The sequence below is a fragment of the Equus przewalskii genome, chromosome 9 (assembly GCF_037783145.1).
Source record: "Equus przewalskii isolate Varuska chromosome 9, EquPr2, whole genome shotgun sequence".
NCBI lineage: Eukaryota > Metazoa > Chordata > Mammalia > Perissodactyla > Equidae > Equus > Equus przewalskii.
In genome coordinates this window covers 27,360,777-27,368,337 of record NC_091839.1, presented here as the reverse complement: position 1 = coordinate 27,368,337, position 7,561 = coordinate 27,360,777, and positions in this window count along the sequence as shown.

Genomic DNA, 7,561 nt, shown 5'->3' with positions numbered 1-7,561 from the left:
TTCCAAAGTTGGGCGAGGGGGAGTGGTTTCCTCCAAACCAACAAGCAATTCTATGACACTGTCTACCCGGAGATAGTATCAGGTCCCACAGGTTAAGGGCTCAGTCCTGCATGAGTGCACTCCACATCAGTTGCCAACACACCAGTCACTAAGTCCAGGTTGTTACCTATATTTCTGATGGACTGGCTACAAATAGAGGTTCCTGCAACCCTCTCTTCAGGTTCAATTAATTTGCTATTGCGGCTCACAGACCCCAGGAAACCTCTTTGCTTCTCAGACTATTGGTTTATTGTGAAAGGATATAACTCAGGAACAGCCAGATGGAAGAGACACATAGGGTGGGGCATGGGCGAAGGAGCTCGGAGCTTCCGTGCCCTCTACAGGTGCTGCTCTCCCAGCACCTCCACGTGTTCACCAACCCAGAAGATCTCCGAACCCTGACCTTTTGGGTTTTTAGTGGCTGTTACATAAGCATAATTGTTTTTTTTTTGTTCTTGTTTTTTCTGAGGAAGATTAGCCCTGAGCTAACATCTGCCAATCCTCTTTTTCCTGAGGAAGACTGGCCCTGAGCTAACATTCGTGCCCATCTTCCTCTACTTTATATGTGGGATGCCTACCACAGCATGGCTTGCCCCTCAGTGCCATGTCCACACCCAAACCAACGAACCCCAGGCCACTGAAGCGGAACGTCCGCACTTCACTGCTGCGCCACTGGGCCGACCCGCATAATTGTTTGAATCATTGGTTATTGGTGACTAATTCCCCCTCCGGTCAGAGAGGAGGGACTGAACATTCCAACACCCCAGCCACAGGGTTGGTTCTCTTGGCAATCAGCCCCCATCCTTAGGTGCTTCCAAAAGTCACCTCATTCACATTGAACAAGACACTTTCATGCTCCCATAAATTAGGAAATTCCAAGCATTTTAGGAGCTGTGTGCCAGAAAGAGGAACAAAGACCAAATATGTGTTTCTTATTATAAATCACGATCACACCCTTCCTCCACACCTTTAGCTGGAAATTGAGCTACTATAAACACATGCAATGAATGTCTCTGTACATGCATTTTTCTGCATATCCATGGCGACTCCCTAAAAAATCAAGAATGGATAGGCCCTGTGTGATGCAAATTACCTTCTTAATTAAGGGATGTGCCTGGGTACAATGTGGGACTTGAAAATTTCATCCAGAAGCAGACGCCTGTGACTTGGTAGAGAAGCTGACTCCTGATGTGCAGGCTGACCTGGCCTTCATTCCTTCTAGTCAGTTGATAACAAGGGGAATTAAAAAAAAAAAAAATCTCTCAGCCACGTCCCTTTAGACTAGAACCATCCAAAAGAACTTTCTGAGATGATGATGGACATTTTCTACTTCTAACTAGTGAGCAGTTGAAATGTGGCTAGTGTGACTAAAAAACAATTTTTAATCTTGGTTAATTTAAAATTACATCTAAATAGCTACATGTGGCTAGCGACTACCACACTGGACAGCACACTCTGGAACATGTTCACCTTGGATCTCCTTACAAGAGAACTGGGAGACTGCTGTTCAGACTGGGTGCAGATTTCTTCCCAGTTACCTTTTGTACAAATGACTTGAGGATCTCTGAGGATGTGCAAGGAGATGTTGAAAATGGGATCTTGGGCTGTTGGCCACAGTTTGTGTGTGGGTTCTCATAATTTGGGCTGATATAGGGAATTTAATAAAATAACTTGGAAATTTATGTGCTACAACCAGCTTGCAAGAAACTTCACAGAGTCTAAGTCACTTTACACTCAGCTGGTTCCGTTAACATACACATGAGCAAGTGTGTCTATGAACAGCTGAGGCCAAGAGGCAGTCATGTGGATGTTTTAGTGGGGGAGACAGACAGTACACAATGAAACAAATTATCAAACTTTAATGTGAAAGAGTTGAGACTTTTAATTTAAATTTACTTTTTGAACTGGTAATATTTTCACATTTCAAAATTCCAAAAATATCAAAAGATATAGAGTGAAAATTATTCCTCATCCTGGTTTCTCCTCCCCAAGAACTACTATGCCTGGTTACTTTGTACCCTTCAGAAATTGTGTGTGTGTAAGCAAATGTTTCCTTTTCAGACAAATGGAAGCATACTATCCACACTAGTTTACACCTTTTCCCGCAGCAGGAGCACCAGCACCGTAACTTGGACCTCTTTCCCACCTTAGTACATAGACAGTCCCCATTTTTACAGCTGTGTACAATCCACCATACATCACTTAGCTAGTTCCCCATGGTGGACGCTGAGGTTGTTTCCAAATTTTTCTTTTTTTTTTTAAGATTGGCACCTGAGTTAACAACTTGCCAATCTTTTTTTTTTTTTTTCTCCCCAAATGCCCCCCCCCGCAGTACACAGTTGTATACTTTTAGTTGTGGGTCCTTCCAGTTGTGGCATGTGGGATGCCGCCCCAACATGGCCTGACAAGTGGTGCCATGTCCGCGCCCAGGATCCGAACTGGTGAAACCCTGGGCCGCCAAAGCGGAGTGCAAGAATTTAACCACTTAGGCCACGGGGCCAGCCCTCCAAATTTTTACTTTTGAACTCAATACCACAGTGACAACCATGTACAAACAGTTTGCACGTGTACAAATATATCTGTAGGATGCATTCCCAGCAACAGGTCTGCTGAGACAAAGGGTTTGTGTTTCTAATTTAGATGGCAACTGATAAGCTGCCCTCTACAAAGGCTGTGTCAATTCATACTCCCCCTAGAAATGCGGAGGAAACTCTCTTCCCCTTTTTGGGTAAAAGTCAAGGCTAGTAAAATGCTGAGTGGAGGTCACATTGCTACAATTCTCCTGAAAGTTTATTTAAAAAGCTACATGAAATTTATTGTCAGAGGAAAATGCTCAAAATATAGTAAGAAGTGTTACAGGAGAACTAGAAGGGATTCCAATTTTCTAAACACAAGATAACTACACATATATATTTTGTGTGTGTATAAGATTTAATGTACACACACGCGTTCAAGAAAAAATTACAAGGAAAATTAAGAAAATCTTAATAGTAATGACCATCTCTGGATGGTGGGAGTATGAGGGATTAAAATTTAAATAAATCTTCATACTTTCGTGTATTCTTTTACTTTTGTGCATTTTCCAGGTTTTGCTATAATTAATTTGCATTACTTCCATAAACTGATAAAACCATGCATTTTCCCTAGTTTATAGTAATTTCCCCTGAGGAGTTTCTTATCTGTTTCAAAATTTCTATAAGGAAATCAGTAGGAATATATGCCTAGAAAAGGTGATCAGAAATGAAAAGTGGAAAAATTTGCAAAGATCTGTGCTTGCCAGGAGAGGGAGGCAAGTGCCAACAGTGACAAGCTTGTTCCTAGCTGACCCAGTGAGGGCACCGTGACCTCGGTCCCCCCAGAGTCCACTCTGATAACTGTGGAACCATAACCCTTCAGGAGCTGCCATTTTGAGGGCCAAGGTGGAGGCCACAGGGCAATTGAGGCCCGGCCTCCAGAGCAGTCCAGAACCAGGAAGTTACAGCTGAGTCTCCCTCCCCAGAGGGCACTGGCAGTTGGAGCATTCCTGAGCCCGCATCCCACACGACTGATGGGGCAGTGAGGAGGAGGCACAGTCAAAAGTGGGGCTCTGGCAGCTGGGCCCCTTGGTGACATGTCACTTCCCTTCTCCGGGCCATCCTGCACTGGCGATGGTAGTGGAAACAGGATGAAGGGAAGAGCTGAGATGTTTAGACACTAAGATCAATAGGACAACTATCTCCTGCCTTCAGGGACGGACTGGTGGATGGCCACATGCTCCATGAAATGGCCCAGGGGAAGGGGGCTGGTTTGGATTGGAAAAGGACATTTTGTTCTGGGAAGGCTATGTTCTTGAAGGTCATGGCACATCCAGGGGGAGCTGCCGGCAGCACAATGCTGCTGTTCCAGCCTGAAGTCCAGGACTCAGCACCAGAGTCCAGGATTTGGGAGTGAGCAGTGCAGAGCCATGGGTGCAGATGAGGACATCTGGGGAAGGTGTGGAGCACAAGATGGGCCCCTGGGACAACACCCCAGGGACCCCAACATTTAAGAGGTGAGGGAGAAGAAGAAGCCCCTCAAGAGGTGGAAGGAATCCAGAAGAGTGCAGCATCCTAGAATGTCAGGGCACTGCGGGTTGCAAGGAGGGCCCAGGAAGCAGGCTGAACAATCCAGGAGGTGAACAGAAGATGCTGAGGCAGTGGCACCTGACCAGGCAATGGGGAGCACTGGTGATTCTTCCAGGAAAAGACTGGAGGAGAAAGGCGGCAGATGCTGCTAGTTGCCTATCCACCCCCACTTCCCCAGACCTCCTGTGGGTGGAGATCTCCACCACGGAGGTTAGAAAAGCTAAACACTAGCTTTCCAAGCCCCTGGTCAGTAAGAGTGGCCCTGTGAGCTAGTCTTGGCCAATGAGGCAAAAGTGGGCATCTGCTGGCATCTTCTGGGAAAGCCTTTTCTTTGAAACCTCATCAGAGATGAGTGTTGGCCTGCCCTTCCCCATCTGCTTCTGGTCTTGACTGCGGAAGCAACAGCTGATGCTGCAGCAGTCTCCCTGCGACCGTGAGGGAAAGGTTGAGAAAACCATGCAGAAAACCCTGCCTCTGACGTCACTGAGCCACTGAAGGGACAGTGCTTAAAAGAAGCCTAACTTGCTTAACCCACTGTTGACTGGGTGTTGACTTCAAAGTCTACCTCCAATCCTAGCTGTGTAACCTTGGGATGGTTACTTTTGTCCTGTGCCATATTTTCCTTCTATGTATAAGGGTGCTACCTCACAGAACCATGACCAAGGCACCATCTGTCTCAAAACACACCTTTTCTTAGCTGGTAAATGAAGGTTATCTGCTAAGAATGAAATGGAAGGTGGTGCAGGCCAAGGTACGAGGACAGAGTCGCTGTGAAAAGTGGGCGCTGACAAGGGAAACACGTGAGGATGGCCCCCGAGGAAAGGGGAGCACGGAGCAACAAGCCTCAGGAGGGTCTTGTAGAAGCCCTGGAGATGAGCAGCACAGCTGGCTCTGAGAGCCTGGAAGCCAGCTCTGCCATGAAGGAAACTCATCAGCTGTGACACTCACAGCATCCAAAGGACAAAAATGGACACGAGGATTTGGGACAGAGTTCTGACACTCGCCATGATGTTCTGGCAGTGAGAGTTCTGGTCAATCATCCCGACACAGCCGCCAGAGCTGCTGCTGTATTCTTCCAGGATGATGTTTCTTCCACTCAGCTCTATGCTCTGCCCATCCATCCCTTCCGCAGGATGTTTATAGGAAACTGATTTCTAGAGGCTGAGATGTGCTGTGATCAATTTCCTTCCTTCCAATTTTCGATGTTTATGATTTACGTTTAACTTCACTAGGATGCAACTGCCATGGGAACAGCAGACATAGAAACAAAGGCAGCCGTTCTGTACAATGGAGCACATGACTCAGTGTCCCCGTGGGACAGGCATGGTGCTTACTGACAGTCCATGACTTGTTTCATTTTAGGGTAGAAAGTAGGTAAGGTTTAAAGTCTGGTTTTTATATCCCTCGTGCTGTCAGACACCAAGGATCACACCTCAATCACAGTGTTCTTCTTTAGGTCAAGAAGATACAGACAAAGGTCAGAGCTTTGCTTTCCTCAGGAGTAAAAGTGGAGGAAAACAAGAAGATAAGGAGAAGTTTCCGACTGTGGGCGTTAAAATGGTCATGTTTGAATGTTCTGCATCATATAAAAATAAACCATTTCCTCAGGGGTCTGGCTTTACCTGGCACTGACAGCTGAGACCTCCAGCAGAGACCCCATGCAAGATGCGGAGATGAGCCTGAAAAGACAGGGAGTCACACAGCTCACACGGCCCCTCAGCACAGCCCGGGGCTTGATGCCAAACCAGGAGTCATCCCACCAGCCTGAGTGAGGATGGCCTGATGGCCAGGCTCAGGATGAGGGCAGCATTTAGGTTTCCCTGTTGTTCTTTTCCCCCAACAAAGAAAAGACTAAAAAAGAAAGAAGGGAGACAGATTAAAATAAAAGAGACCTAAGAAAACTATCAACCAATGCACCGTGTAGATCTTGTTTAGATCATGATCAGAACAAATCAGAGAAAACAAAACAAAGTTACGAGGCAACCAGAAACATGTGAACACTAGATATTGGATGATATTTTGAGGAATTAACTGTTATTTCTGTTTAGATGTGATAATAGCAACAGTTTTACTTGAGATTTAATAAAAATTTTCCTGCTTCATCACAGACATTCTTTTTTTTTTTTTTTTTAAAGATTTTATTTTTTCCTTTTTTTCCCCCAAAGCCCCCCGGTACATAGTTGTATATTTTAGTTGTGGATCCTTCTAGTTGTGGCATGTGGGACGCTGCCTCAGCGTGGTTTGATGAGCAGTGCCATGTCCGCGCCCAGGATTCGAACCAACGAAACACTGGCCGCCTGCAGCGGAGCGCACGAACTTAACCACTCGGCCACGGGGCCAGCCCCTCATCACAGACATTCTTAAGTGAAACAAGCATTTTTTTTTTTCTTTACTGCAATACCCAGTGAGGAAGAATACAAACAGGCCCCCAGGACACCAGGCCCTGGCAGTCTCACCCACTGCTGCTGCTGCACCATCAGTGAAATGCCAACACGGCCAAAAGGCAATTGATGGCTCAAGATTATTATGAAAATGGTTTTGTCCCGTGGCCCAGCCTAAGTCCCTCCTCTTAGAGATATACTCAGAACGACAGATGAAATGAGATGATTTCTAGGACTGAGGTGAAAATAGTCCCATGGCAGGTAGGATACCAGTGGAAATATATCATCTGTGTTTTGCAAAGTCCACAATAAAATGGTAAAATTTAGATTATTCATAAAAAGAAGTGGATTATCTTCTTTTCTTCACACCAACTACGAATGCTGAAAAATGGTGAAAAAGACTACTAAAAAAACACATTGTGCATAAAATAGCTAATGATGTCATTTGTTAAAATCAAACATCAGATTGTTAGTACAGCCCTGATCAATCAATTTACAAGGTTTGGAAAAAGCTGGCTGCAGTGTTGGGCATGGTTTCTCCACCTGACATGTTTGGGGCCAGATAATTCTTCGTTGAAGGGGCTGGCTTGGGCATTATAGGATGTCTAGTAGCATGCCTGGCCTCAACCCACTAGATGCCAGGGGCACCCTTCCCTTCCACCACTTATGACAACCAAATTGTCTCTAGACATCACCAAATGTCCCCTGAGTGGCAAAACCATCCCCGACTGAGAACCTCTGGTATAGAGCAGCACTGGCTGTTCTAAGGCAATGGTCTTCAAAGGAGCTGTGACACCCCAAGGGAATGCTGTGGGTCTTCCCAGTGGCTTCTCTGGCATTTAACTTGGGCGTGAGTGTGGCTGACATGTGGGCAGGAGCCAAGCGTGCTCTAATGACTGTGAAGTGCAGAAGTGGCCCCAGTGGATCACATATGTATGTGGGAAACAACCTGTTTATAATGTATGAACTGAGATCTTAAGTCAACTTCACATATTAACACAAATTAATTCCTGCATGCTTAGAATTTTATACAGAATC